Consider the following 8421-nt stretch of genomic DNA (forward strand, 5'->3'; position numbering starts at 1 on the left):
ATAGATAGATAGATAGATCTGTCCATTGTGTGTCTGTCTGTTGGGGTTAATTTGAGGAAAGCCCCAATTGGTACTGGTGGTGGCAGCAGCAAGGGGTCTGACAGATGACACAGTGTCCAGTCTTTGTCTCAGTGCTCTGTTATGTCACCTCTAACCTCTGGGTCACCACTGAGGGCATGTAGTCAAACACCACGATGCTGCCACAGTGCTAAGTGAGCGCTACAACACAGATGCAAGCAGTGGGAGAAGAAAATTTAAATAAAATGACGTAGATCTGAAATCTTCCTGTTTCATCAAATCATAGTGATAAAGGGCTGAAAGATGCTTGTTCTTCTATTCTGTACATCTTTCTGAGCTGTCTGCAGCGAGAAGGGCAGTAAAGTCACTGTGCTCAGCCTCTCTCTGTTTATTTTCTGTAACGGATGGACAGCAGCCTTCAGGGTCGGGGGTCACCTCCTCACTGAATGTTTAACAGCCTCCCTCTCCCTTCAAATAGCCCAAATATGACTGCTTGAACAAGTGTAGATCACCCTTCATTGGACCAGCACCTCCCATGTATACAACCCCCAAGCCTCCACCAGAGGCCTGCTGTGAAAGGAGGTGATACACCCCTTTGTGGCCTTCCAGGAGCAGAGGGGTGGAGGAGAAGGATGGGACAAGAAACAAAGACAAAAATAAAGACAGAAGGAGAAAAAAGGAGAATGAGCTGCCAGAGCTGAAATACTGAGATTGTTAGCGAGCTGTGCTAAAAGACTGGTTTTACTAGCACCTCTTTGATTGGCTGATTTAGGGCTCAACGCTCCAGCATGGAAGAATTTTTATCCAGGTCGTTTATGCGGATTGATTTCACACTTAACCTCCTGGCAAGTTAAGAGGGCCTCTGGAGGCCAGTCCGACAGATGAATCTTTATATTAATGTGATATTAATGATAGGAGCACAGGACTTTTATAGGTTTGCTGAGGTTAATTTCCTCTGAGGGTTCAAACGGCCATAACTCTCTCCAAAACAATGTGTTCACTCAAGTCATCTCACAAATGCGGCCACAACTGCATTTGATGTTGTGATCCATTAGTAATGTCTATTGATATGAAGAGGAGAGTGCTGTTGCAGGGATATTCATACATTCAGGGCCACCTGTGTGCTTTCGTGCGTTGTTAAATGCATTTCTTCATACAGCATGATTGATAGATTTCCTCTCTTCTCTTCTCTTCCTCTCTGTCTGCTAAGCTAGTGGAGCTGAGTGGTCAAATGCTCTGATGTATTAGCTTCTATTGATTGCCTAATAGCTGTCAGTGTAGTGTGTGTGTGTGTGTGTGTGTTTGCTATAGTCTAGCTGATGTTGAGGCTTGCCCATGGTTCCAGACAGGCCTCAGTCTCTCAGCTGAGTGGACTCATAAAGTGTGACCACACCGGCTCTCTGTCCATCTGTGCCTCAGCCTGCTTCAAACCGCATGAAAAGTCAGTGATGATGAAGATGAAGGAGAATTCTGAAACTTGGTACTTTTTTCTTTTTTTAAAGATAAAGACACTTTTTAGAGGAATAGGCTTGATCTTATAATAAATGTGACACCTGGCCCATCTCTGTCCCTCAATATATCAACTTATACACCCTCCAAAACCATATCAATGTTTTGGGGCAGTCTGGCTCAGCTGACTCACACCAGATTTGGATCCACAACCAGGTTTTTTTTCTTGCATTTCTTTTTGTGTCTCTTTCCCCTGAAGACCATCTAAAAATCTTTAGGTTTTTTAGCACCAGCCTATATTAATCCTATAAACTGTAGTTTTTCCTGGGCCCAATGGTGATGATACAGTTCCTCTCTATTTAAGACATTTCCTACCATGTGTTTGTTTGTAGTATAAAGACTAACTTATGTACTAGCTGTACTTTTATTTCCTTTATTGATCAGCTTATTACTACACCATAACTGCACTGTAACTGTATTTCTGGTCTATAAATTTACATATAATTGTTTTCTATCTCACTTTTGTTTTTCTCCTTTTTTATTGTATTTTAAGTGAGTTTCTTCACCTAAGGCACTTTTAATTGGTTTTGTTTGAAAGGTGTTTCACAAATAAATGTACCTTGCTTTGGTTATCTTGTTTTATGTGCAGTTTTGTTTTTGAAGCAGACTTTTCTGTTACTGCTACATTTTTTCATCTGTTTTATTTAATTTCTAATGCCTGCCATATCTCTGAATTTTACTTTTAACTCACACACGTCACATTGGCATGTTCTCTGTGTGACTTCTGCCTTTAAAGAAACATTTGAGTTAAGTCATTTAAGTTTGAATGGATCCACTGAGCTGTGCCCCCCTCCTGTTCCTTCAGTCAAGAGATGAGGCTGATCAGCTTGTGTCCTGCCATTCATGCCTTAGGTTGGAGCTGTTGTTATCGGCTGGTGATTTCCACTGGGACAGTGGACAGTACAGCAGGAGACACACAGAGAGGCTCAGTGGCCTGCGTGCTGCCAACTGGATGAAAGGCAGATCAAACACTGTCTCAAAGCCTCTCCATATTGCTACCCAGCACTCAGTGTGTGTGTGTGTGTGTGTGCATGTGTGTGGGTCTTCTAGGTGGGATTGATGCGTGAGGAGGGCAGATGGCCTTTTCCTTCTCTGTGGGGGCTGGTGTGAGGTTCCACTGTGGTCCCACGGGGCAACATATTTTGGCCTACCGCCCCCCGACACACACACACTCACTCACATACCCCACATAGCCCTAAAAGTAACCTATCATACACGTTACTTTATACCTGAAGTCTCATGGGATCTATATCTATCTGTCTATACTTGTAAAATAACTTAAAAAAAACATTATTTCCTTGCTCCTGTTTGAACTATTTAAGCCCTGATGGATTGCCGGGCTCTTCTTTTAGGCTGATTCATATGCAACAGCGCTGAGAGGAGTAAATCTGCTTGTAGGTTGACATCTGGCATTGTCATTCGGGATGTTAGAAAGTGTTATAGGGTTCTTCTCTCCATGCATTGCGCTTTACAATAGTTCTTGGTGTGGTATTTGTGTGTCTTTATGCGCAAGGCTATTGTATGTACCCAACTGTTATTCCTGTGGGTGATGCAGTTTGGTGGCGATGAGAGGAGCTACTGTTACAGTACTCCCTACCTCCCTCCCTCTCTCTCACACACTTCTTTTTCTGCACCCCTCATTTCTTGCTCCCCTCCGTCTGTGTGTTTGTATGTGCATGTGTCCTTATATCTGTGCGAGGAGCTGAATGAATTGCCAGAATTTACAGCCTGACACTGCCTTTTACAACAAAAACACATGCAAATTCTGAATATGTTTTGCTCTGATAGACTGACCATGTAATTCCCATGTAACAGTTACATCATGGTTTTGGCCACCCCTGTTGTGCTAGGGTCTATTCGCAGGCGAATGATTCTCTCAGTGGGGTCGTGGTGTTGAAAGGCGCAGGGATGTCTTTAACTGATACTTTAGGACAGTTGGACCACATGCTGCTACAACACTATTGGCCAAAGGAAAGACACACACTGGTGCATGCCTGCATAAATCTGCTAGCATGAATGTTCAGCAAGTCCCCAAGTAATCGTTATATTTAGACATTTCAAATACAGTTTGAGGTGCAATTGATATTTCATAAAACATATTTTGGGTTTTCAGAGATCAAAGGGGGTTAGGGTTAAGACTAAGACTGTGTGCTTTCTACCAGTAGAAGGACTGCATGTGTTGTCCCTAAGGGAAGGATTTACAACATATGGGCACTGTACTCCTGCCACATGCGCATCCATGCACAGACGAGGTGACCCCCCTGCCTCTAAAGATGTTTGCTGTTGGTCCAACTAATCCTAACTAAGCTGTCCATTTAGACAAACACCTAGAGGGCAACACTGACGTATGGCAGACATCGACTCTGCGCTATTCAGTGAAATAGATCTCTGCTTTTTGCGTTTGCTTTCTCTGTGTTGCTGTCGAAGAGGGGGACGAAGGGGGGTATGGAGTGTGTTTTACATATTTGAGAAAAAGAATGAGAGAGAAATCATGCATGTTCGTACTGTGGTATGAACAGAGAGAGACTGAACAGGAGATAGAGAAGGAAGTGGGTAGATTTCAACCCTCTTGAAGTGGATTAGCTAAAAAGCACTCTTGTCTTTTCCTCACCTCCCTTGCTTTCTTCATCTCTTCCTCCTGGAGAATGCACTGTGTCACCAGCCGCACACAGGACAGCTGATGATTGATTTCCCCATGGATCATTATGAGAGTACAGTGTACCACACTATAACCCTGCAAAACCGAGCCCTCATATGCACGCATACATAGCGTGTGCATGCAAATCCATAAAAATCTACACTTGCACACCCATATATGTGTTGACTCCCTGTAGGAACACTCACATGCACATAAAGTGATGGACAGAAGGGGGGCAGGTCAGCTACATATCCATCAATAGCTGTCAGTCACATTTAACAGAAGCTAACAGCACATAGACAAGGGAGGACAACTGCTTTATCAGCTAGTTAGCTCCCTCCTCCTCTCATCAGCTCCTCTGCCCCACCTCACCCTTTCTAATCACTGTAACACTGCCGCTCTGTCAGCTTATGGTCTGTTTTTGGGAGCCAGCGGTGTAGCTAATAGAAGTTTGTGTGTGAGGCTGCAAAGGATTAAGCTCAGGTGGTAAATTCATGGGAGAGAACTTTTCCCATCGACAACCTCCTATATATGGACAGTATGTGCAATATGTCCGATGTCTTGCAGGTAATCTGGAACACCTTCTGCCACCATCAGCTGATTTGTGGCACCTGGTGACGTATAGTTCGTCTGTGACTCCTTTACATTATATGCCTTGAGCCAGGGCCATAACAGGTGTAAACATTTTTTTTTTTAGATCTCTTGAAATTTGGGTCTAAATGGGACAATGATGACATAGTTCAAAGGTTCACTGTCAATTTCCTGTGTTGGAAATTAACACAGTAAAAATGTAACTCTGGTGTATGTGGACAGGAACATGCCTTCAGCTCATGCAGATGTAGTATCAGGACACTTTTGGTGATAAAATATTGATGTCAGGGTCAATATCCTCCTCTTTCAGGGTCTACTCCTTCCTTCCATTGCCTTTTAAAAACACAGTTTACCAACCAGGTTATATAGTCTCTGTTGCTATCACAGCTACAATTCTATTGTTCATGGGACAATTGACCGTGACCCCAGGCAGCTCCCAAAGGTCCGCAGGGTCAAAGGGGAGAAGAAGCTGAAAGGCCCTGGGGTGTAAATGCTTAGCAGCTACCTCAGGGCCAGAATGACTGTTTAAGCACCTGATGCTTTGCGATGGTGCCAAACATCAGTGAGTGTAAAGCTGAAAGGTCTTAAACCTGCTCATCCAAGAGACGAGAGGCAGTGATTCAACAGCCAGTCTGTTGACAGTGATGGAGTTGAAGACTGTGAAGGATGTGGGGGGCACTGAGTGCACTACCACAGCTAAGAGTATATGTACTTGCGTTGGTTTGTCATGCTGTGTGAGTGTTTCTCTGTCTGCATCTGGGATTGTGTATGCGCACTCTGCCGCAGGAAAATAGAGTGTCTTGGCCCTGGAGCCGCCCCCCACCCCCAACACTGAGTCATGATGGCTTTTTGACAGTGGAGCTGGAAGACAAATGCCCCTCGTCCTGCTGAAACATTCATGAAGGCTTATGACCCTCTCCTCCACCTAATGTACCCTAACAGGCCTTTATAGCTTCTCTCTAGCCTAGCGCCACCTTAGTGCTTCTTCCCGGCATCTAACTTCTTAACACCCTTTCACCTCTGGTCTTTTTACCCACCTTCAGCAGTTTGTTAAAGAGGCCTGAAGTTTTTTTCTGAGCAGACAAGGGATGGCTACGGCACAGTTTCCCCAAAACATCCAATAAACCAAGCTGTTTGTTAGAATGCACACGTCTCTGCTCTCTGACTTTGGGAGCAGCTCAGGCTGACTTTGTCATATGCTTCTAGTGTCATGCTGTTCTCTTTTTTTTTCTCCTCTCCTTCACGTGTGGTCATTGACGGTCTTTGTAATCTGACTCCTGACGGGTGCATTGATCTGTTAAGATTGTCACTTTAAAAAAGCCCCATTAGGGTTTTAAGGTTTGACAGTTGATATCAACATCCTTTAGTGTTGTGACACGTTTAAATAACCCAACGAGTGAGGGAAATAACGGTTGTAGGCTAGGAGGACAGGACTGCGGGTGAGAAACTTTAAGATAGAGTGTGGAGAAAGTAAGACCAGGTGATTTATTTACTTAAGTCTGACTTAAGTCAGAAGAAAAAAAGAAAGAAAGGCACAAAAAAACGAGTATAGCTTCCTGTATCAAGCAGAGTGACCTCAGCTTGTCATTGGGGCTGGACACTGTGTCCTCTGTGTGTGTCCACCCTGTGTGGGTCCACAGGGAGATCTGGCCCGAGCAGTGTGTTTTACTATTCTCCTGGCCTTCCCACTGTGTTTACCTCTCCGTGGTAAAAAATGCCATATGCTAAATGGGATTGTGTTACAGCTCTGGTTACCAGGCGGACCGTCGGCCCCACACACACACAACTCTCCGACATCAAGCAGAACGGATATCTAAGCCATATCCAAGCCTATAAAGTGGAGCGCAATTGATCTGTTTATGCTTTTTTAACAATCTCCAACACATGAGATTCATCTCGGGCCACAGACAATCTTCTGATGGTCATTGATTCATCTAGTAACACCAGAGCAATTAATTAGTGGTGGCAATCACTGCCTCTGTTTTGTAGTCAATCATTATCGAAGCATTATCAGCTACCCTTTGGCATTTGTTATTTTAATAATGCAATAACGCAGCTCCATAAATAGTTTGATAAAATAGACCACTTTATTTTATTTTAACTAAATATTCAATACTTGAAAAAGACACAAACCCTCACTTAAAGCAAACTACACATCCCAGACTACTTTATTGACAATGTTGTTATTGACCGGGGTAATAGAAATCATAGAAGATGGCTCAGGCTCAAGATACGGTAAGAGTCAGTCTATATTTCTGATAATGTGCATTCATCAGAGAAAAACTGCAGAGCTCTGCAAGTATTTTCTTCACTTCAGGATTTATTGGTGCCTGCTGAGTGTCTTGAGTCTAGGTATGAAACATTTCCCTGGTTTTTTATAATGGATGTTGTGAAATAGATTCCTCTACATGTCAACCTTCTCCCCTTTAATTATTTCAATTACACGCTTGGTCTGTCCGCACACATCGAGGGACTCCTCAAATATGTGTAAACAATTTAAAGTTTTCAATGCAATGAGATGTAAACACAATTAATAATATTAATGAATTAATTAATTTATACATTTTGAATGGATCCACTTGTCTTGTACACCCACATATACATACTGCATCCATACTGTCTGTTTTATCTGTTCTATTGTTTTTGTATTGAATCTGTTTTATAGATTTGTGTTTGGCTCAGTAAGGACACTCGCCTCAAGGTTTTAACTATTTATTGCAACAACATGCATTTTATCATATCTATTTAATTTGTAACTGCTCATGTGATTCTCTGGAACAAATCTGAGCAGGTTTGACAGACTGTCCCTGAACTCACAACTCTCCTTGACAAAGCCTTGATGAACATGAACATATGTTGCAAGAAACATTCAAAATTAATTTTGTCAAATTCAGTTTGACTAGATGCTAATACAGGAGGAGGCAGGCGAGGTGGTGAAACTTATAGTGCCTACAGTATTCCTGCATTAGCACCCCTGTACATCATTTTTATATCCACCACTGGTCCTTCTCTCCAACCTCTCAGGCTCAGACTCTGTAAGCTCCAGCAGCAGATCAATGCTTCTGAAATGGAGCCGACCTACAGTCACATTAATGGTGCAGTCATCTTAAAGGGCTCTTCCCAGAAGACCTTCACACTCTCACACATGCTCCAAACACAGCAGCCAGCAAAGGGGAAACAAAGGTCAATACAGGCTATCAAGTCTTGTTCAGCCTAGCCAGGCCTGCTAACAGTTAAAGGTTTACATTACAAAGTCCTGTTCATTAAGGACCCTGACAAAACCAGAGATAGTTCTCAGACATGAGGGCGTATGGGGGGGGATATCGTATGATCTGCAGCTTCTCTACAACAGGAAGCATCTGTTTTCTTGACATGAAAAATGAATCAAACACCTTTCAGCTCTCTTGTGTGTGTGTGTGGGCTTGCTGTCTGTATCACTGACCACAATACATCAATACTGGCACCTTTTACTATAAAAGACTGAATCTGCAGCACAAAAAATGATCAATATCGGAAAGAGTGCCAAGCATGTTTTTTTTTCCTGTGGCTCCAGGGTGCACACAGACAGACACATGGCACCTTCCTCAGTCATAATCTCCTATTCCAAGGAGATGATTAAGATGTCGCCTTCAAACAATATCTGCTCACTCTATAGGCTACACACA

The sequence above is a fragment of the Morone saxatilis genome, unplaced genomic scaffold (genome assembly GCF_004916995.1).
Source record: "Morone saxatilis isolate NCDOM2014 unplaced genomic scaffold, NCSU_SB_2.0 Contig0, whole genome shotgun sequence".
Taxonomy (NCBI): Eukaryota; Metazoa; Chordata; class Actinopteri; family Moronidae; genus Morone; species Morone saxatilis.